Genomic DNA, 23,291 nt, shown 5'->3' with positions numbered 1-23,291 from the left:
CATTCAGATAAGCCATCATCTTGAGTATATGACCCTTTACAGGAGTCCCTTCAGTCATAGTTGTGGTCATCAAGTTTTTCATGGCAGTTTGCCTAGCAGCCCTATTCTGGTGTCCGAAGAGTTCCTTGAGATTGAGCATCATATCATAAGCTGTGGTCATGGCCTGATGTTGATGTTGCAAAACACCTGACATAGATGCCAGAATGTAACACCGCGACATCTCATCTGCCTTGTTCCATTTCTTATATGCTACTTTCTCCTTTTCTCCAGCAATATCATCAGGCTTAGGTGGGCATTCCCATTGAGTACAAATTTGTACTCTTTAGCAGTCAACACGATATCCAAGTTGCGTTTCCAGTCTATGTAATTAGGGCCAAGAAGTTTGTTTTCCTTAAGAATAGTTGCTAGTGGGTTGAAAGTAACCATTTTGAAAACCTGAGAATCACATAAAATAACTATTATGTAGGGAAAAAACTTCTTGAGTTAATAACAAAAATTAATTAATTAATCAACCCGTCAGCACCCTGCACACCGAGAAGTAGTAAGCCACGATAGTGTGGACGTTTACCATTCTACATTCGTGGAAATACTTTTGGAGTTAACTTTAAAATTAATTAATTAACCCGTTAGCACCCTACACACCAAGAAGTAGTAAGCCACGATAGTGTGGACGTTTACCATATCTACATTTGTGTAGAGAGGTTTTTCCTATTACTTCTACTTCTCGTCAACTTACTAGCACACCACTCGTTAGAGTGGATATATGCCATCTAGACAAGTAAAACTAAAATGGTGACCTTACTTTGGTCCTACAAATAATAGTAGTGACTCCGATGGGGAGGATACTATTACTTGCATCTAAGTGTATACCATTACTCAACACTAAGTCCATTATTTGTAATGAATCCCTCCAGATGGAGAAGTGAATTCATTCATTTAATAATTTCATATAGTTATCCTTTAGAAGTTTGTTCTGGTGATCCGTAATTAGACTCATCCGATATGGAGGAAGGTACTAAAACCGACGCGCAAGTATAATTACATTACCAACAAACTAGTAATGGAGACCGTGGGATTTATACGAAACAAATTCCCGCTCCCACTTAGTTATTTAGAACTGAGGTTCTTTCTGTTTACTGGTCAGGCCTATGTTCATGTTATCTATTATTCATGTGGGATTAGTTTTTAGTGCAAACATCCACAAATAAAAACATGCATATAGAATAACTAAATATGAACAATAAAATGGAAAATAAATTTCCAACTATTCTGGCCCATATTCATTGCTCCATACTGTTCGCCGAACTCTTTTAGTTTCCTTCGCAAAGTCCGGTGGGGTTTGAGGCAGCGCCCCAATTTTTTATTTTATTTTATTTTATTTTTTTAGAAATTGTGGCATGTTTCCTTCACTGGAAACCTCATGAAATCACCGCATAGACCCCCGGACAGCAAACAGTTTTCACCTTGTAGAGAAAAAAAAATTCTCTTTCTGTTGTGAAGGGCGCGACCCACGCTCTGTTTTTGCCTGTATAAGGCTCATGGCATGCTCATGCTCCAGGCGTATCAGCGCGACCAACGCTCAACCCACGCTCCAGTATAAAATACTCAGATCCGGATTTCGACCAATCCAATTCTTGATCTTTTGATCTTTTGATATTTACATATGATTACATCATGGATAAAAAGCAACAACATGATACATACCGTGATTTAAATTACATCTACCAATAAACAAAAACTGTAAAAATGATCACTTTTCATAAAATCAAAATCGATCCATTTCTTTCCATAAATCATTCTGACCATAACAGTTGGTCTAGATACCTGCAAAACCATGTTAGAACAGTTATACATCTACCAACAAATCTATATGCTTCGATACCAATTGTAGGAACCGTTATGGTTGCACCGAATGTTTACGAACCGCGAAAACCCACGCGCAGCGGAATAAGGGGTTCTCACAGTTTTGAATAGAAATCATACCTTTAGATCGGCTAAGATAACTCTAAGAATCCAAGATCTACGAATCCGAATCAACCTCTTGATCTTCTGTTGTTTTCCTATCAATAGAATGGACGTTGTGTGGGCAACGATCTACCAACCTCTTCTTTCTCTCTTGGCCTCTCTCACTCACAGAATTTGGAACCGATTTTAGATCTACTTTTCTTGATAAAAAACTTGGTTAAAAAAATGGCCAGAGAAAGAGGTTTCAATTTATAGGCTACAACAGGGACCATGAGGAGAAATTAGGGTTGGGCCTCCTGACGGGCTTGGGCTTTCCATGTTCATCCAGAACACAAGGCCCAAGTCCGTCAACAAATGGCTTATTCCACTAAAAGCCATTGTTGCACTACCACCCTAATCACAAATTATGTGCTACGTTTGTGGGCTCCATAATATATGCTTGTTGATCTCCCTGTGTTTAAGATATCGAATGCCCATTGATTAAGTCAAGTTACTGACAACTACATTAATCAACTTCTTATATCCTTGAGTATTACCACTCAACCTCATTGTCATGTCGGATTAAATCCACCTGCAGGGTTTACATGACAATCCTTTTGAGCACCTCAAGGGGACATCATCAACCCGACTTCCTGCGGGTCACGGATTCCTTATATAATCAACAACACACCTTACATATAATGTCATTACCCAATCCATCGAGTTTGTTGATTCACAAATGAATCCCAGTCGTTAATGATTTAAAGCAATGTACAATGCACGTAAGTGCCCATTATTATATCCGGATTAAGAGGACAAGCATCCATAATAACAGAGGTGTTTGTTCTCTTATATAGTCAATATAAAAAGAAACACCCTCACTTAGTCCTGTCCAATACACACAAAGTGTACTAGTATAATCCTGTAGTCAAGATAGACTAATACCATATTATATTACAACCGTACCAATGGTTTGTCCAAATCCATTTAGGTTGTGAACGTTTACTTATACTTTATAAGGTACTGATGATATGATCTTCTGTTTGTCACCACACACCATATCATCTACAACATAAAGTATTAGACATATGCATATAACTAATAACATATATAATATGCATAACATTTGCCCATATGATTCTCATTCAAAATATAAAAAAAAATCAAATTAATACAAAAGTAATGCTTTTACTATATAACCCTATCAAGATGGTCCCATAGGAAATACCTAATACAGAACCCATTATTATGGGTCTGTATGATCCAAAGAATGTGATGGATCGACTTACCTATATCCAAAATTTTCGTCATCCCTAATAGGTTGTGCACAATCCAAGTTGCCATTGCTAGCTAGGTCTTCCTCAAAGAAGTCTTTCTCGTGCAGGTTGAACCATTGACGTACTCGCCCTCTAACACAGTCGCATGCATCAAATCAAACACTGTGCCATATAGTTGTTGACTTTCAAGGACTTCGTGTCGTATTTTGATACCCAAAACTGAACCAACTAACTGTCTCGTCAACTCATGTGAGCCTCCCCCAAACGAAACTGTAACCAAACCTTCATTATCGCGAGCTAAGCCGCGATAGAAAGCTTGAACAAGAGAAGGGGAGTAGTGAGAAGTAGGTTCTAGCAAGAATGGCCTCCAACCTCTTCTAAGGATCTGTCCCTTGAAAAAAACATCAAAATCCCTAGAATCAAATAGATTTCAAAAATCTATTTCGGATATAATCTTTCGATTGGCAGCCATGAGTGGATGTTTTTTGTAAAATTGAAAGTGGATATGAGGTGGGGTGAAGGGTTGCTAGAAGCAATAGGAAAAGTTTTGAATTTGGTGAAGAAGGAGGCATGGGCCCGTGTCGGGTTGATTTTTGTGAGCCAGGGTTTTGTGTGAAAGAGACGGTGCATCGGGCGATCGCTCGGTTGGAATTTAAACCCGTGTATGACTGTCAATTGTTAGGTTTTTAGGGTTTGAAATTTATGGCCCAAGCCTGTATGAAATTTGGAAAGGTCATGTTCCTTCTCGTAACTCGTAAAATGCAAATCCCCGCTTCGTTACCGTTATGATTCAGACAAACGAATTGTCTAAACGATCAGTGCAAAAAAATTTATCCAACAATATATCACATGCTTTGGTCCAAGGTTATATGACACACAAGATGATAGATGAACGCCTTGAAGGGTGAAGATGATATAAGTTGTATACACGAATGAGCTATAAAAAGAATAAAGTATGCTAACTTGAAAACAAAGTGTACGAATAGTGGAATGAATAAAAAATAATGTTATGAGAGGAAAGGGAACAGATGGTGGAAAGAATATACAAACGTGAAATTAAAGATTAATTAATTTTTTTGGATTATATTTTGAATTACTGTAAAAATGTGGGTCGTTTTTTGTCAGATCCCCAAGACTCGAGTCAATCCCAACCAGATGATTGGTGGATTGGTTGTTGAAAAATTGTAACTAGGTCTCTTTGGTTGCTGATTGGTGGATTTTGGTAGTTCTGGTTAATGTTTGATGGAACCATCGCTCTATTCTGATTGTTGTAGGTACCATGTCCTTGTCTAAATTGATTGAATCTGTTTTGTGGTTTTACATGATTTGTGAACCCTGGAGATGGTTGGGTTTGTTGATTAGTATTTCATTGAAAATTTGAGTGTTGCCTCCATGGTGCATTTGGTACATTGAAAGCACAAACTTCTTCTGGTTGAAGTGATGCTATGTTGTTGAGCAAGAGACAATGGGTAGATACGTGATTTAGATCGAGACAGAAAGTCCATGATGTTATATTGATGTTCATGACTGGTTGGGGAGTATGGTTTTTTGTTTGGTTGCAAGGGCATCTATCTTTCTTGCGAGGGTTTCAATTAGTGTTTTAATCTCTGGATCGGATTTTACCTCAAAAATACCATTGACTTTTGAAGTACTGGCCTGGGATGTTCTGGAATTGTTTGTGTCACCCCAATGAGTACTCTTTTCTGCTTGGTCTTCAAGATATGTTAAAGCTTCTGTAGCACCTTTATCTAAAAAGTTTCCATTACTCATGATATTCAGTGTGACTTTGTGTTCTTGGAGAAGAGCTTTGAAAAAACATTGGACAAGAGTGGATTTTTCTAGTTTATGGTGAGGACTTGAATGGAGCAGGTCAGAGAATCTATCGCATGCTTTGGAGAATGTCTCACTCAGACTCTGTCTGAAGAAATGTATCTTGCTTACTATCTCCTTTGTTTTCTTCGGTGGAAAGTACTTTTTCATGAAGGAGAACATTAGCTCTTCCCATGTATCGAAAGAATCGGGCTTCTGAGATAGATGCCTTATGTGGCTTTTGCCAGCTAGAGCGAAGGGAAACACTCTTAATTTAACCTGAACATCAGAAATGCCTGGATGATTGAATGTACTGCATACCTCATGAATCCGGCGTATATGTTCGTATGGTAACTCGTGTTCGAAATCGTGAAAGACGGGTAAGAGATTGAACATGTTAAGTGGGATGCGGAAATTGCTAGTGAGCTGTGTTAGTCGTATACAAGATGGAGGGCCATCTTGTACGGTGTGTAAAAACTAGAGAGAGGCTCTTCAGCTTGAACTACTTCATCAACCATTTTAGATGTTGAGGCATGAGAAATAAGAGTATGTCTAGATCGACGTGCTCTCCTACGTAGGTAAGTTTTAAACACGCTAAACTTTGTATAGCCTGAGCGTAGTCTCATGCACGATTGCGAGGCTATTTAGAATCTACTTATATGCACACACAAATGTATTGGATGCTCAAACAGTGAAATTCGTTTGTAGCTTTGAAGTTTTTGAAAAGTTTGCATGCAATGTCTATTGATTAGAAACTATGCCCTATTTGAACTTAACAGTGGATGCGAAACTGGGTTTTGGGAACTACACATGTCAAAGGGAGAATATTGCAACTTCACCAGATGGTGTGCCACCAAGAATCTCACCCACGGTATTTCTGATGGAGGGGAGTGAGGGAGGTGGTTGGTTCACTGGAATCTGGTAGTTCACTACTCTCTTTGTTCGTGCTAGATGTTTGTCATGATGGACATGACTAGGCTGGCTCTGCTTGATTGATTTTATCTTTTTAGTTTGGTTTATGTGACAAATAGTTCACACAACGTCCGTTCTAAAGTAGGGCTTAATCCCACTTTTTGTTCTTTATTAGGGCTCAGGTTTAGCCTTAACGTTAATGTAAAGATGATACTGAAACGTAAATCACATAATCATCCAAGCATTCTTAGTAACACACAAGTATCCTTTTACACTTTGTAGCGAGGAGATTTAGAAATTACCACCCAAGGTGTGTGTACACGACCCCTGGGGTGAAGGCGATGTGGTGGGGTTGAAAAAATGTTTGGTGTCTTGCGTGTTAACCCACTATTCGAGCGTTTCCTTACAGTTACAAGTTTAATCTATCTAAGACCCACAAGTCGGGTTGAAATATGGCAAAGTTAATAAGATACAATTGGTTGCCTTCGTGGGCCTAGAACAAGTTGCCTTCGTGGGCTTAAAACTATGAAAGCGGTAAACACGAAAATTAACTACATTTAGCTAATTAACTATTCACTAATGGTCAATTAACCTAAACATGTTACTAAACTAATTTTAATGTTTAACTTTACTGATGGATTACTAATTCATTTTAATTAATAAAAAAATTTCAATTTTCAATTCCTTTTTTAATTGAATTTTTTATTTTGGAAACTCAAAACTTTGCAAATCTATTTATTTTTTATCTACTCACAATTGAATTAAAAAGACTAGGGGGAATTAAAGGTAACTTACATATGAAGATTCTGAGCCAACAAAATCTCCGTTGGAAAAAAACAAGGTGCGATGTGGGACGCACGCGGGCGTGTTGGTAGCAAGCGCGGCGCATGTTGAATTGCTCCGTTTTCGCTCGTTTTTCTCCAGTAGTCTTCGGTGAACCATCTCGTGCTCGGGCTCAGAAGTTTACTGGAAATACACAAAAAAGAACCATCAGTAATGAAAGAAAAGAAAAAAAAAAACTTGAAAAATTTGAAAATAAGATTGAAAAGAAGAGTTCAAAGAGTGATTTTTTTCTCCATCTTCCTCTTTACATTTGGATCCATGACGGCAGCGCCATTTGAATAATGAGAAAGTGGTGAGTGTAGGGTTTTTTTGTTCATATTAAATACTTTGTTTGGAGGAATGGTTTGATGGTTGAAAAATCTCTTTCTAAACTTTCTAGTCTTTCTTTACTCTTGTTCTTGATGTTCTAATAGTGGAAACACTAGTTCTTTATATAGAATGGGTTAAAGTTTTAAATAAACTATTGATTGATAGAAAAACATATATGGAAATGGTTTTGATGGATATCTTGCTCACAAAGTTTTACTCATTTGAACTTGTCAAATGAGTATGACTAGTGTTTTTGGGGTTGAACCAAATATTAGAAAAGTAATGAAAACTTTGTATTGAAGACAAGGTTAAAAACTTGTATTGAAGATAATAAGAACTTGATTTAACAACTAAAACTTCAAGAACATAAAAATGGAAAATAAGTAAATAACAAATTACACTATTAATTTAAAACATATTATCTACTCCTAATGACCAAAGATTAATTATAGGGTAAGGTTCTTTCTCCTTATACTTTGCTTTATATAGGACACCAATTATATATTTACCTTTTCTTCTAGAAACAGCCTTGAGGATAAGATTAAGCTTTGTGGGCTTTTGACTTTAGCCCATATAATTGAATTCTTGATTTGGCTTTAAGTCCTTGGGTCTTCAGCTTTTAGTCTTGAGTCCTTGAGAGTTGACTTTGACTTTTTGGCACTTTTGCTCCTAAACTGGAATCTTCCTAAGCAGCGTTAATAACAATTTTTTTTGCATTAAAATGCACGTTTTAGTAATGTATGTCATAAATGGCCTATATCCTGCAAAAGGTAGCAAAAGCTATAAGTTGTCTATTCATTAAGCATAAGAATGACATAATTGAAGTATTATAAAGGTAATAAAATGCACATTTGGGGACTGATCACATCCTCATCAAAGAAATTTTCAGAGGAGGGGACTTGTTCTTGGGTGTCTTGGTCGTCAGCTAAGTTCATTTGAGCATCTGGGGTCAAAAAACTTGGAACGCACTCTGCATTGAGTGTAATAAGGCCTGCTATTTTAAGGGGAATTGTTTGGTGAACAATTTGAAAACCCCATTGCAACATGATTTGCGTCACTATTGTTAGTAAATGGGCTGATGTTGGCATTGCTCTAACAATCGAGTTCTAGAGAAATTGGATTATGCAAAAATCTTCTCTTTGATTTTGCATCACCGAGAGTAAGTGGAGGAGAGGTTTGTTAATTTCATATGTTTTTGAACTTCCAACCACATTGTTTGCTAACCAATGGAGCACAGCTCGTTGATTTTGTTGCAAAGATTGCTGGAGAACAATGTGGTTCCTTTGGCCTAGTTCGCCACGAGAGAGTTGCAAGCATTAGTTGCTTGACAGAGTCAAATATTGGTATCTGAAGATGCAACTCAGGGTACGTCATTAGAATTTGAACAATCTTGGAGATGATTTCTAGAATCAATTCAAACTATTGTTCATTGGCATGGAAGAAGAATCTACCGCTTTCGACCTTGCTATGCTTGTAGAACTTCATAACCAATTCCTTGGAATAAACTGCTTTAGAATTATGTAAAAGAGGCAACCATCCTCACCGTATAATTTTAGTGTCGAAATATGGATGAAACTGTAGGAACCGTTATGGTCGCAGTTTACAAACCGTCAAAACCATGCGCAGCGGAATAAAAGTTCTCAAGATTTTGTTTAGAATCATACCTTTGATCAGCTGTGATTTCTCTAAGAATCCAAGCTCTACGAATCAGCAACCTCTTGATCTTCTGTTGTATTCCTATTCTTAGAATGGACGTTGCGTGGGCAACGATCTACCAGCCCCTTCTTTCCCTCTTTGCCTCTTTCACTCACAAGGTCAGAACCGATTTTGGAACTAACCTTTCTTGAGAAAACCTTGAGTAGTTCAGCCAAGAGAGGAGGGTTTCTATTTATAGGCTACAACAGGGACCATGAGGAGAAATCAGGGTTAGGTCTCCTGACGGGCTTGGGCTTCCCATGTTCGCCTAGAACACACGGCCTAAGTCCGTCAACAAATGGCTTATTCCACTAAAGGCCATTGTTGCAAATTACATGTTACGTTTATGGGCTCCATATTATATGTTTGTTGATATCCCCGTGTTTAAGATATCGAATGCCCATTGATTAAGTCATGTTACTGACAACTACATTAATCAACTTCTTATGTCCTTGAGTAGCACCACTCAACTTCATTGTCATGTCTAATTAAATCTACCTACAGGGTTTACATGACAATCCTTATGAGCTCCTCAAGGGGACATCATCAGCTCGACTTCCTGCGGTTCACAGATTCCTTCTATAATCAACAGCACACCTTACATACAATGTTATTACCCAATCCATCGAGTTTGTTGATTCACAAATGAATCTCACTCATTGATGATTTAAAGCAATGTACAATGCACGTAAGTGCCCGTTACTATATCCAAATTAAGAGGACAAACATCCATAATAACAGAGGTGTTTGTTCTCTTATATAGTCAGTATAAAGAGAAACAACCTCACTTGGTCCTGTTCAATACACACAAAGTGTACTAGTGTAATCATGTAGTCAAGATAGACTAATACCAAATTATACTACAACCGTACCAATGGTTTGTCCAAATCCATCTAGGTTGTGAATATTTACTTATACTTTATAAGGTACTAATGATATGATCTTCTGTGTGTCACCACACACCATATCATCTACAACATAAAGTATTAGACGCATGCATATAACTAATAACATATATAATATGCATAACATTTGCCCATATAATTCTCATTCAAAATACAAAGAATTAGAGTTAATACAAAAATAATGCTTTTAGTATATAAACCTATCAGAAACATGCCTTCATGAAAATTCTTTAAAAAATATTTGCTCGGCTACGATACCTTTTGGTGGACTCATTTAAATTTGAAGTGAGGGGAGAATGGAGAAGGTTGAGTGAAATGAAGAGGGCTAATGATTTCAACCTTATAATTATTCACGGATCAAGATAGAATGAGTGGTTAGATCCGGAATTAATGTGCTGACAAGACACAATTGAAACATGTGTTATTGTCACAACACATTTATGTGTCAGTACGTAGCGAGTAAGGGTATTCAAGGTGGGTCTTTGAACGTCAAATTCCTAAGACGATTAATGAGGTGTTCAAAAATATTAGACAATACGGAGGAAGGTTTCACAGGGCAGTTAGACCAACACGTATTGTCTACCTTGAGTTATTAAATAGGGCATTTAAAGTCAGGTCCCTAAAACTGTGAGCGAGGCTTGCAAAGAGATAGAACATACGAAGGAAGGTTTCACTGGGCAGTTAGACCTACACGTAAATTCTGAATTGATGTAGCAATCCTCAATAATGGAAGTTGGTTAGAGCTTATAGAGTGGCGTGCGCGACCTTGGTTATGCGAGTTTATGTGAACAAAATCAGATCCATTTGTTATGCTTTTGTGAGATTTTGATTTTTTATGGGTTTTATGATTTTTTTTCTGTTTATAATAAGATAAAAATAAAAATAATATACACAAATATAACATAGGGAATTTCTCCATTTAATAGGTAAATCGTACAAATGTGTGAGAATTATTTAACACACCACGCTAATGTACAAAACATTAAAGAATAGGAAATAGATTTATTTTGTAGAATTTATATAGATCTAGATATTTTGTAGAATTAGATATATAACCAATAGTATGACAACAATAAAATCCGACCGTTAGCATGAATACCTTGAATTCATTAGAGTTGGGCAAGCACGGTTGTGGATCAATTACTGGACCTAATCATTTTGTTTAAATTTTCCAATTTGATCCATTATGTTGAAGAAGATGAGATTTTCATGGGCTTTTCCGAAAGATTAATTTGGATGGAGGATATAATTCTAAAATCCGATCCGAGAGAATAGAATGAAAATATATACTTCTATGGTGAGGAGGGTGGAACTTTATAGTGAGAAACATGACCGTTTGGGGGGAAGCGTGCTGGATAGAGCTGTTGGGCCTGTTCGTTGGGCATAGTGGTGGATCAGTTCGTTGGGCACAGTTGTGGATCAATTCGTTGGACCTAATCATTAGGCCATTGTTTAATGAAACAATTTTTTTTTTAACTGCTATATATATATTGGTTTGGCTAAAGAGACATGAATTTCTCATACAGTATCCGAACAGCAAAATTTCGGCCGTTGGATTACCAAAAGAAATAAAACGCCCAGATCTAAACACCGAAATTTCGAAATATAATCTTACGAATGGCTTGGGTTTTATCTACCCCTCTTTCTCTCTCCATTCCAAACTCAAATTCGTAAGATTAGTTCTCTCTCCATTCGCTCTTTCCATTCCATCTCCAAAATCAAAGCAAGCAACCAACTATTTAGTTCGATTTCTAGGACCCAAATTGTTCGATTTAGGGAGAAAGGTAATATTGTTCCCATTTTTTAATTCCAATTCAGTCCCAGATGGTGATGATAATGAAGTTAGTTTAGCTTCATTTGTTGAAGATTTAAAACCTGAAAAAGAAAATTGTGTTAGTGGAGTTGAGAAGAAGAGTAACAACAAGCCCGAGAAAGTAGAAGATAAAACACGCAAGTCTTGCTCCAAGGCGTATTCTGGGGGCGGCGGTGAAAGTTTGAGGAATAATAATAAGGCTGGGGAGTTGGGAAAAGAAGAAGAAGGGGAAGAGTAAGACGCATTGGGTATGTTCGCATTGTGGAGAGTCTTTTGGACAGTGGTGGGGAGGTTGTAGGCATTGTGGTGCAACTGGTACACTTAAGGTGTTTACGGAAGCTAATGATTTTACAAGTAAGTTGACGGGGTTTGGTTCGAAAAAGGGGGCTGGGTCGTGGTTTATCAGAATCATGGAGAAATGCTACCTCAGAGGTTGACAGATGTTAATAAGGGGATAAATCAGATGACGTCGAGAATCCCATTGTAAGTTTTTCATGTTAGATAATAATATGTGCTTGTTTTTTTATTCTTTGGTAATAACAAACCTAGACGCATTCAACATAATTTTTTATTTGGAATGTTGTAATCAACTGAACTAGTTGCATTATAGTATTACCATAAGGATTTTTAAATGGGAACGATGCATACATATTTCAAGTCTGTATGTATAAGAAATTCATATTAATGCATGAATGTGATTGTGAAAACCATATACTCATTGTGTTTGAACCTTTCTTGCAGTGTATTTTGGTTTCAGAAGAGGATAAAGAGGCTACTTTTGTTGAGCCTTCAAAGCGTGGAAGGTACCTTCTGCCATCCTTTGTTTGCGAGCTCTGAAATTACTGGAAAACAAGGGGAAGGCTGCAATTTTTAAGGGGACCTCTGCCGATGATGAAGGAGTGAAGTTCTAAGTGTAATTTATTCGCTAGTGTTGTGCCAAATCGAACTGCTTACTGAGGGTGCCAGTATTCCAGAACGGCAAGGCTAGGAACCTTCGCCAACGACAATAATTGTCATATTGTTTGTTGTCCAAGAACTGACACTGTATTTTTGACTTATTTCATATATCTTATCAATATACATTGAGTTACATTGAGTTATTTAATCTAGTTTTGTTAGTTATTCTCTAATATTTATCAGGAATATGCAAATATGAATGCACGTACACCGAATCAAATGTACTGAACTGTTTCTTTTATTATGCTTGTTGTCCACCGTTGTATCCTTTAACAATTCAACTAATAGAAAGGAGACTGAAAGGACATTGCAGACTTTGTCAAAGTTTTATAGAAAAGATTGAAGACCCATATTAGTACTGTACGTCAAAAGACTTGCATATTGTCTTGATTTTGGGTTTACCAGATGTTGTAAATTTATCATTTATTTATGAATGATGTAGAAACTTGCAATGCTTCATTTGGTGGAAAGTTCAACAGGAGTTTTGCTGACCTGAAGAAAAAGAATGAGTACGAAAACAAAAATTTAGACAACTAAAAATAAATTTGAACATTGTAGTTCAATTGGTGATTGCAGACTGTAAAGGTGTGTTTTGGTGCTTTCTTTACATACACAGGGACGGGGAGAACGAATTAGATTATGGTTGAGACCGAGTTCGTCGAGGAGCGAACTGCCTACGTATCTTCTCTAGATTCTGGAGGGAGAGAAGAATCAGGTCTGGCGTAAGTCATATGGAGAGTATTTATAGGTGATCCAAGTGTATCATCACCCAACACGTGTAAAAGATAACACAGATGTAGGGTCAAGATTGTGGAGGCGTGTGAGAACTGTGTTTATAGGTCTGCTGTAATGATGAGGATTAGTAGCCTGGCATAGTAGCTTGCGGCAGTGGTCAGTAGCTGGCGGCAATGATTTGCGCACGTGTAGATTCCCTCATGATTGCTTCTAGAAGATAAGATGAATCATGCTGTAGATCAGTCTGTATGATGATACGAACTGTTATGGAGCGATCTCGTAGCGTGTTGATGCGAGCTGGTGACATAGGTTGGCGAGGTGTAGAGATCGGTGTGATATTTCCACTATACTGAGCACGTGCTTGATATTCCTGAAGGAGAATATCACTCCCTTTACACCCCTTTCAAGAGGGTCGCTACGCTCATTGAAGTGAGCCACCGAGAAAACTATTAAGCGCCAGTGGAGCATGGCGGCAGAGCTTAATTTGGTGGAATTGGAAATACCAAAATGAACCGCGGGATCGCTCCGCACTATCCGTGATATGATGGGAGAAACATCCGACACGCGTGGACAACACGTGGCGGATCGAGAAGCGATTCTGAGAAAAACGCGTGTCGCCCCATTTTTCGGGATTTGAAAAGACAAGACAGCTTGTTGGAAGCCGTGTGCAGCTAGGGCTAGGGTGCCGTCATAACGCCTTGGGAACTGGAGGGGCGCTTATACAAAAACTATGCTGGCTCTCTGAAACACCATTTTGTTGCTTCGCTTCTACAGAAAACCTCCCTACACTCAGTTTGTTCAGGTTAGTTTTCTACCATTGTTGATCTTCTGCTCCTTGTTACGCTCTTGCTATTAGATATTAAGTTGTTAGGTCGTTTGTTTAGCTGTTTGTGGCTAAAAATGTGAGAGACAAGAGAAAAAATGTATGACTCAGACAATATGCGATCTAATGAAGTTCGCAAATTTTCTCTTGGTTGGGATGAGACTAAGGACGAGAAGGAAGAGTCGATGTATTAGTAGGGGTGAGGTGGTGGTGATGAAGATGAGGCAGTTGAGGAGGCTAGAAGTGGGGAAGATGAGGCTCGATCTGTGGTTGCTGAAGCTAGCACTTCAGGTCGCTGTGAGAGGTCGTCTTTTAGCGGGCAGCCACCTAGGGCTATAGACAGACACGCTTTGAGGGCGTTCCCCTATCTAAGGGAAAAATATGGGATAACCGTAAGCGGTCTGGAGATCCATGAGCCTGATCAGAACGCTCTGGTCTATAGTGATAGGTACACCCCACCGAACTATGGGGTTATAATCTGTGAGGGGCAGCTGAGGGCGTACATGACGATACCATTCTCGAAGCTAGTTTGTGAGTTCTTGAACCGCTGTGGCAAAGCGCCTGTTCAGTTTGTGGGTAACACGTGGCGGTTGTTCAAGGTGTTTGACCTGTTGAACGCCAGCGGTGAATACTAGATAGAGGTCGCTGATATTATTGAGCATTTCTCATTAAAGCGATCTCGGTCGCTTAACTTTAGCTTGCAAACCCGAGCTAAGTTGTTGAGCGTTCTGGATGGTGTAAGTAACGAGTCTTGGGATAAAAGACCGTTGCTGCTTGTTGGAAACTACTGTGCGAGTGGGTTCAGTGTGGAAAATAAAATATGCGACTTTACTGGTGGGTACCAATACACTATCTGATAATCTTGATCTTGCATTGGTTGATCTTGTACTGATATTACTATTTCGTTGTCTGTGCAGATTTCGCTCTAGAAAGGCAGACTAGCCGAAAGGTGATTGAGAAGTTCGCTAGGTTGACTCGAGCTGAGAAACAAACGAAACTTTCAAAAGTTGCGCATTTCTTTAAAGAACGGGGAGGACCCGCGATTAGAGAGAAGAGGGAAGTGCAAAAGAACAGGACGCGGGGTAAGGTGAGTGGGAAAGCATCGAGAAAGTCTGTGATGGATAAACGTAAGAGTGATTTGGTGATGAGGGTAGATAAGAACCAAAGGTCATGATGGGGTGAAGCGACCCGGCCCGAGTGCTAAAATACGCCCGGTCCGGTTAGGAAGAAGGTCAAGAGGACGCTCCATTTTATTTGGATGACATTCTCTTTGAAATCCCTGAGCCTCGCTTGCCGACGAGGAAGGGTAACGATCTGGAGTCTCGACCTTCCAAGGTCGCGAGGGTAACTAAGACCGCGCTGGGGGGTGGTGAAGGGCGAACCGGGGGGAGGGTGGCTCGTAGCTCGAGGGCGAGGCCGATGCCCGACTTCAGCGTTCTGGGTGAGGAGACCACGGAGGTCGCACCGACCAGGGTTGCTAGAGATACTTCCGGAAAGATGAAGGGGAAGGCTGGTATGAAAGAGACTGATAAAGGGCCCTCCAGTGGTGGGAAAGACTAGCTGGAGCATAATCTGATGTATGTGGATGAGGTGTCTGGCAAAAAGCGCTATGTGAATAGGTCGGACTGTAGTTACAAATCCGCACCCATTGCTGCTTGTTTGCTAGAGGGAATGACGCTGGACGGTGATAGGAAAGACCTGGATTCGAAGGAGCTGGAGTCAAATCTGAGGGGGATGGATAAGGCAATGTGCATGGTGAGTAGCTCTTGTGCTATGAACTGTCTGCTTTATTGTGCTTTATGTTATTGTTTGATGCTAAGGTGATATAATCAGGCGAGTTATCCGCAACCTGATTCTTTGGGTATTAGAAATTGAAGACGGCCGCCCGCCGGATCGAAATGGAAAAAACAGATGTCAAGTCGCTGAGGGACAAGCTCTCGACTCTTCGAGCAATGGCGCAGTCAGAAAAGAAAGAGCTGGATGCTCTTTGTGAAGATGGAACTGACAACGCTGTCGTTGGAGAAGACGTCAGCTGTCAATGAGTCGGTCGGGATGAGGCATGAAGTGGACGACCTGAAGAAGAAGGTAGCGACCGCGAATGCTTATGCTGAAAGGTGTAAAACTACCGCACTGCAGGCGAAGGACGCCTATCTTACTATCCGTGCTAAAATAGAGGAGCTGGAGAAGAAATATTATGATCTGCAAGAGGAGAAGGAAAGCGGGGCTCTGGGCGGTCATGGGGGTGAGTCGCCGAAGATCGAAAGTAATCGCTTCTCGAAGTTGTGGCTTCCTTCGCCTATTGATCGCGGTGATTGAACAACCTCGATTCGCATACGACACGGATAACGACATCGCGGGCGAATGCAATTGTATGGCGACCTCTGGTGACCCGGGCTTGTCGCAAGTTTTAGATGTTCTTTTCAGTGAAAGCTTTAACCATGTTGTTTAAAGATGGTCGTATAAATCTGTGTCTGTATGTGGCCTTTGGCCTGAAACAATAGAGCTAGTTTCCCCTGGGGTAACCTGGGCAGTTCGTCTTTCTTTATGTTTGGGACAACAATGAACTATTTGGCTTCCTTGAATGTATTGGGGGGTTCAAGTAGTGATGACTGAAGGCTAACTGGGCTGGATTTCTTGAGTAGACTCAGTAGCTCGGTTAGTCGGTGAACTGAGGCTGAACTGTAGTCGTCAGTTCGCTCATTTGCGTGTATGGGAAGCGTGCTGCTAACTTTGTTCAATTATCTTTGCGTAATATATGTCTGATTGCATTGTGTGAACGTGTGACAGTTGTTGCGATTGGTTGTGAGAGTGATGTAGGTTACTTGACCTGTGCATTTGTTGATCTGTCTTGCTTGTTATTTGATTTAAATGTTGTAGATTGCATTTATCTTGAGGACGCTTGGAGTGTTCTATAAGTTGTAGTCACTTGAGCTACAGTGCGTGCTTGGCACGTGTATGAATATGAGCAGTCGGGAGATATGAAATGATGGCTACCAGGTGGCCTGCTGTTTGGCGCCTCGATGCCATTATGACTTGCCTTCGGAAGAGACGTTTCTTGGGCATAAATAGAACTGTTTCGAGAATCTGAAGAGTATTTGCTCGTCTCTTTCCTCAAGTTACTCTGCTCTCTTAGATGGTGTTGGCTTCCTTTCCTCTACTGATCATCTCAGGTACATGTTTGTGTTGCTTGGTTCGTTGTTTGTCCTAGTAAACTTTGTTTGTGTAGTGGCTCGTTGATGCTTGAATGTGTTTGTAGATTTGAAAATGGCTAGACGTAGTGCCAAGAGTGTTGGTGGTAGTGAGGGGGTGAGGGAAACTTCTCCCCTCGTGATGGAAGAGATGGCATTCCGACCTCACTCTTTTGGGAACCACGGTAAGCGGAAAGCTGATGATTCTGATGCTAGGAAAGGTAAGCGTGCGAAGGTGGCGGGAGGTGGGTGACTTGGGGGGGTCGTGTTCAGGTCTCCGAGTCGCAGAGGGGGCGACGATCTGGAGCAAGATCGCCATGTTGCGTCTGGCAGCTCATCCCTGCATCGTGGTGATGTGGGGAGCGACTTCTACTACGATGGTCGTACGGGGAAGAAGTGCACGGTGAAGCGTTCCGATTGTAGCTTCCACTTGGCCTCTATAGCGAGCTGCTTCCTAGAAGGGATAGTGCTCGATGGTGATAAAGCCGAGCTGGAGAGTGAAAGTTTGGAGATGACCCTAAAGACCACCGACGCGGCTTGTTGTTTGGTAAGTGTTCTATTTGTATCGTTTATTGTGGCTTGAATGAGGACGGTTAAACATTAACATCCTTCGTGAAGTTTTTAGCAGGGTATGATAGGTTAAAACGTACTGTTCGGCCTCCTGGTAGTAGCAATGGTGGCGAGGCTGAGCTGGCTAGGATGGGTGTTGCTTGGGAAGTCGATAAGAAGAAGCTGACATCCCTAAGGAACAAGTATCATGAGACACTGAAAGAGAAGATTGTACTGGTGAACTCAATGATGGACCCTCACAAAGCGGTGGCGTCCGCGGATCGAGTATGCCAAGCAGTGTCAAATGGTGGCTCGTAAGGCGCAAAAGGAGTATGATCAAACTTGTGAAGATCACTCTGTGTTGGCGGAGTTGTACGTGGAGCTACTGGAAAAGCATGACCAGGAAGCTGAAGACACCGCTGCCCTTGTTGTTGCTCGTGATGCGAGTCATCTCCCCTCTACCAGTGCCGCGCCAAGGGATAAGCATGTTGTTGCGGATGCAGGACGCTGATTTTCTGAACTTCTCTCTGTAAGCGTTGAAAATGATTGTTTTGTTTACATGTGTTGTAATTTTGCCTCTCTGGAAGAGAGTTAACAATAGAGCTGGTTTCTCAGGCTTGCCTGAGTAGTTCGCCTTTTGGTTCAGATACTTGACGAGCTGGTTTCCATATAAGTGGTAGCTCGATATTTTTTAACACTTGTAAGAACTACCGATCTGGATTTCCTGGGTAAACCCAGCATATCAGTGAATGCGCGAACTATCTTTTGGGCTTTGGGCCGGCAGTTCTTTTGACGAATATGTATGGAATGCATGCTTTTGCTTATGCTTGATTTCTTGTAGCTAGTGTTTTGTTTATGATGCTTGTTGTATATAGTGGCTATGGATCAGCCTGAGATTTAGTTTAAGAAAGCGCTATGCTTGTTAAGTATTGCTCAAGAGAGCGATCTTACTGAGCTGAACCTAGAAGTATAGGTCCTTGACTAGTGAGAATTAGGGAGGCCATGAAGCCTGTTAGCTCCGGAGAGTGTATTTAGCCTCTGAAGGCGTACTGCTCACTGAGAGCGTTCTCACGAAGTTGATCCTAGAAGTATAGGTCCCCAACTTAGCGAGACTTGGAGAGGCTATAAGCCTGTAAGCTCCGGAGAGCGTATTTAGCCTCTGAAGGCATACTGCTCATTGAGAGCATTCTCACGGAGTTGATCCTAGAAGTATAGGTCCTCAACTTAGCGAGACTTGGAGAGGTTATGAGCCTGTAAGCTCTTGAGAGCGTTCTGCTCGCGGGGAGCCTATTTAGCCTCTAAAGGCGTACTGCTCACTGAGAGCATTCTCACGGAGTTGATCCTAGAAGTATAGGTCCTCAACTTAGCGAGACTTGGAGAGGCTATGAGCCTGTAAGCTCCTGAGAGCGTTTTGCTCGCAGGGAGTGTATTTAGCCTCTGAAGGTGTACTGCTCACTGAAAGCGTTCTCACGGAGTTGATCCTAGAAGTATAGGTCCTCAACTTAGCGAGACTTGGAGAGGCTATGAGCCTATAAGCTCCTGAGAGCGTTCTGCTCATGGGGAGCGTATTTATTAGCCTCAAGACGCGTCTTTTCAATCGAGATCGTTGGGGCGCATGGGAGTCTTTGGAAGTGCTTTGATTGGTGGTGCAGTTAGTGCAAGTGCAGTTTTGTCGTAGATGGAATTAAACAGAGTGGTGGACAATACAAATATAATTAAACTATCTGAATTGACAAGGATTAAAAAACATGACTGTGTACAAGACTGAATCTTTATTGATAAAATATCTTTAACAAATAAGTGTTCCAGGGGCGTGGTAGTGGTTTCCCTTCTTGCATCTTGATCTAGTAAGCCCCGTTGCCAACAACTCGGTCTACTATGTACGGTCCTTCCCATGTTGCTGCTAGTTTGGAGTCATCCTGAGTCTTTTTTAGAACTAGATCACCGAGTTGAAAGGATCGAGGATGTACTCATTTGTTGTAGGACCTCTTTAGAATCTGTTGATACGATGCCACTTTGATAGCTGCCAGGTCGTTGTGTTCCTCCAGCAAATCGACCTCACGAGCCAGGACGGAGTCGTTGCGTCCGGATTCGACGAGTTCTGAGAGAATCGTGGTGACTGTCAGCTCGGTTGAAATAATGGCTTCGGTGCCATAGCATAAGGAGAATGGTGACTCGCCAGTGCTGGAGCGAGCTGTGGTGCAATGAGCCCACAGAATATTCTCTAGCTGGTTTGGCCATTGGCTCTTATTCTTTTCAATTTTTTTCTTCAAGTTTTCTAAGATTGCTTTGTTACTGGCCTGCCTGGCCATTGCTCTGAGCGTACTGGGGAGTGGAGAATGCATGAACTATCTTCCATTTGGCTAGAAATTCTTTGACTATTTTTCCCTTGAACTGGGAACCATTGTCCATCACTAGGGTGTGCGGCAAACCAAATATTGTGATAATGTGAGTCCAGATGAAGTTTCTGACATGTGACTCTTTGACATGTGCTAACGGAATTGCTTCAACCCACTCAGTGAAGTAATCGATTGTAGCTAAGACGAAGCGGAAACCTGTGCTTTTCTGTGGGATGAATGGTCCCATGATGTCCATGCCCCACATGTGAAATGGCCAAGGGCTCGCAATGCTAATCAGCTCGCGAGCTAGTTGGATGATGTTGTGGCCAAAGGTTTGGCATTTGACGCACTTTAGGACATATGTTTTGGCGTCGATCTACATGCGGGGCCAAAAGTATCCTTGGGAGATCGTTTTATGGGCCAAAGAGCGCCCTCCAGCATGGTTGCCACACTTTCTTTCATGAATTTCTGCAAAAATTAACTGACCTTGTTCTGGGCTTATACACCTCAAAAGAGGTCCGCCAGTGGATTTGCGAAATAACGGCGAGCCATATATGGGATCTGTCTGGCTTTGGCACATTCTGCTGGGAGTGTACTGTGATGAATGTACTCTATGATGGGCTGCATCCACGTCTGCCTCATCTGAGTCTCAGAGAGTGGGCATAGGTCGCTTATTTCTAAAACATAGTCCTTTTCGTATGTAGGTCGGTCAACTACCTCAATCAATAGTTGTCTCGGGGCACAGTTTGGTGTTTGAGTAGCCAAGTAAGCTAAACTGTCTACGTGATGGTTCTCATCACGCAAAAAGTGGTGTATGGTGGCTCTCTTGGAAGAAAGGAGTAACTGATTAACAACTTGAAGGTATTTAGAAAGGTTACCTTCATGGGTAGTGTACACTTTAGCAATCTGGCAAACGACCAGTTACGAGTCACTAAAGACCTGCAAATCTTGTACACCGAGCTGTAGCGCCATTCTGAGCCCCATGATTAATGTCTCGTACTCCGCTTCATTGTTAGAGGTCGCGAAGTCGATGCGAACGGATTTCTCCACCATTACTCCATCTGGCGACATTAAGACAACTCATATTCCACTCCCTCCGGGGTTGCTAGAGCCATCCACAAAGAGAGACCAGACAGTTTTGTGGTTTTGCTTTGAGGGTAAGATGTCCGCCTCTGGTTCCCAATGTAGGTCGTCGACAAAGAAGTCGGCAAGGAAGTCTACCACGACTTGTCTTTTCTGCGAGGTGCGTGGGAGGAACTCGATGTGATATTCCCCGAGTTCTTCGGTCCATACAGCCTTACGAGTTGTCTTGTTCGCTTTATGAAGGATCTTCTTCAATGGGAGGTCGGTGAGTACTTTGATTGGGTGTACTTGGAAATAAGGCCGAAACTTTCTTGCAGAGTATAATAATGCGAGTACTGCTCTTTTGATGTAAGAGTAGTTCTTTTCGGTTGGGGTTAGCGTCTTACTTGTGAAGTAGATAGGTTTCTCGGAGTTGTTATCCTCTTTGAAGAGAACCGAACTGATAGCAAAGTCTGAGACTGCGAGATAAAGCCCCAGCGTTTCGTCATCTGTTGGTTTAGCTAGGACAAGAGGTGTTGTGAGATACTCTTTGAGGGTGGAGAATGCTTGGTGACATTGATCGTTCCATGAGAACTGCTCGCCTTTTTTGAGAAGTTGTAGAAATGGTCAGCACTTGTCTGAAGCTCTGGATATGAACCGGTTGAGTGCAGCGACCATGCCTGACAACTTCTATATCTGCTTCTTTGTTTGCGGATTGGGCATATCCAAGAACGCCCTGATTTGGTCTGGGTTAGCTTTGATTCCACGCTGTGAGACTTGATAGTCCAGAAAATTCCAAGAGGATGCTCCATAAAGGCATTTCTCAGGATTGAGCTTCATTCGAGTATGGCGTAACCTGGAGAACGCTTGTTCAAGGTGAGTGAGATGGTCACCTGCTTTGTTGCTCTTGACAACCATGTCATCAATATAGACTTCCATGGTATCCCTTAACATGTCCTGGAACATGTCAGTTACCAGTCGTTGATATGTCGCTCCAGGGTTCTTGACACCGAACGGGAGGACGTTGTAGCAATAAATGCTCTGCTCTGTAATAAAGGACATTTTCTCTTGATCATCCTCCGCAAGTGGTATCTGGTTGTACCCATTGTATGCATCCATGAAGGAGAAGAGCTCGTGGCCACAGGTCTGGTCCACCAGTCGGTCGATTCTAGGTAGGGGAAAGCTATCTTTAGGTGTTTTCTGGTTGACATTGGTAAAGTCAACACAAAGGCGAACCGTGCCATTCTTCTTTGGAACTGCCACTATGTTAGCGATCCAATCGGGGTAGTCGATCTTTCGGATGAAACCGACTTGCTTGAGCTTGTCGACCTCGTCATTGATTGCTTTCGGAAACCGTAATGATAGTCTCATAGGTCGCTGTCGAACTGGTCGAGCATTAGGATTAACATTTAATCTATGGCATGCAACGCTAGGATCTATACCCGACACATCAATATACGACCAAGCGAAAACATCCTTATTCATGGATAAAAAGTTTACAAGCTGGGCTTTGAGTGTGGGGTCGAGGTTAGCCCTACATAGACGAACTTAGGATCATCGTCTGTTCCTATGTTCACTTTTTGCCTTTATTCGGCTGGGACTGTGGCATGTGGTGGGTGAACGTCCTGTGGGGGATTGCTTTCTGTAATTGCTTTGTCAGTCTGATGAGTAATGGGAGTTATTGCAGGAACTGGAGTGCCTTCTGTGGGTACGACAATAGGGTCGGAGATGACTTCTATGGTCATAACAACAAAGGCTAGAGTACTTGTCTGAAGCTGTATTGGTTGAATGTGATATGTAAGGGCTTACCTCTCCGGGTCCGAACAGTGGAAGGATGACTGCGAGGGAAGCGACCTCCGGGTCCCGCAATTGAATCGATAACTGCTTTAGCGACCTTCGGGATCTGGATAGATGGATATACCTTCTTGCTGGAGCCCCCAGCACCCTGAGTTTGTACGTTGCCTCTAACATTAGCGCCCAAGTCTTTGGCCATGGTGTAGCTGGTGGGCTCGTTTCTTATGATGATAGGGGACTCAACTGTTTTACTTGCTGAGAGGATTTGATTACAATGATAAGCCTCGAGTTGGTTGCTTCGAAGCTCCATCATGCCCCTAGGGCCTGGAAAGCAAAG

The 23,291-nt window shown here is 41.4% G+C and overlaps 1 long non-coding RNA gene across 1 annotated transcript; it reads left to right on the top strand.

Moving 5' to 3' along the window:
- Window positions 1-11,221: 11,221 nt before the first annotated feature.
- LOC147503909 (uncharacterized) lies at window positions 11,222-12,607 on the top strand. The gene is made up of 2 exons (XR_015220295.1): window positions 11,222-11,990; window positions 12,249-12,607. It is a non-coding gene; the product is annotated as an uncharacterized LOC147503909 (long non-coding RNA).
- The last annotated feature ends 10,684 nt before the right edge of the window (window positions 12,608-23,291 follow it).

Source organism: Coptis chinensis, chromosome 4 (genome assembly GCF_015680905.1).
Source record: "Coptis chinensis isolate HL-2020 chromosome 4, ASM1568090v1, whole genome shotgun sequence".
NCBI lineage: Eukaryota > Viridiplantae > Streptophyta > Magnoliopsida > Ranunculales > Ranunculaceae > Coptis > Coptis chinensis.
This window is presented reverse-complemented; position numbering and strand designations above follow the sequence as displayed.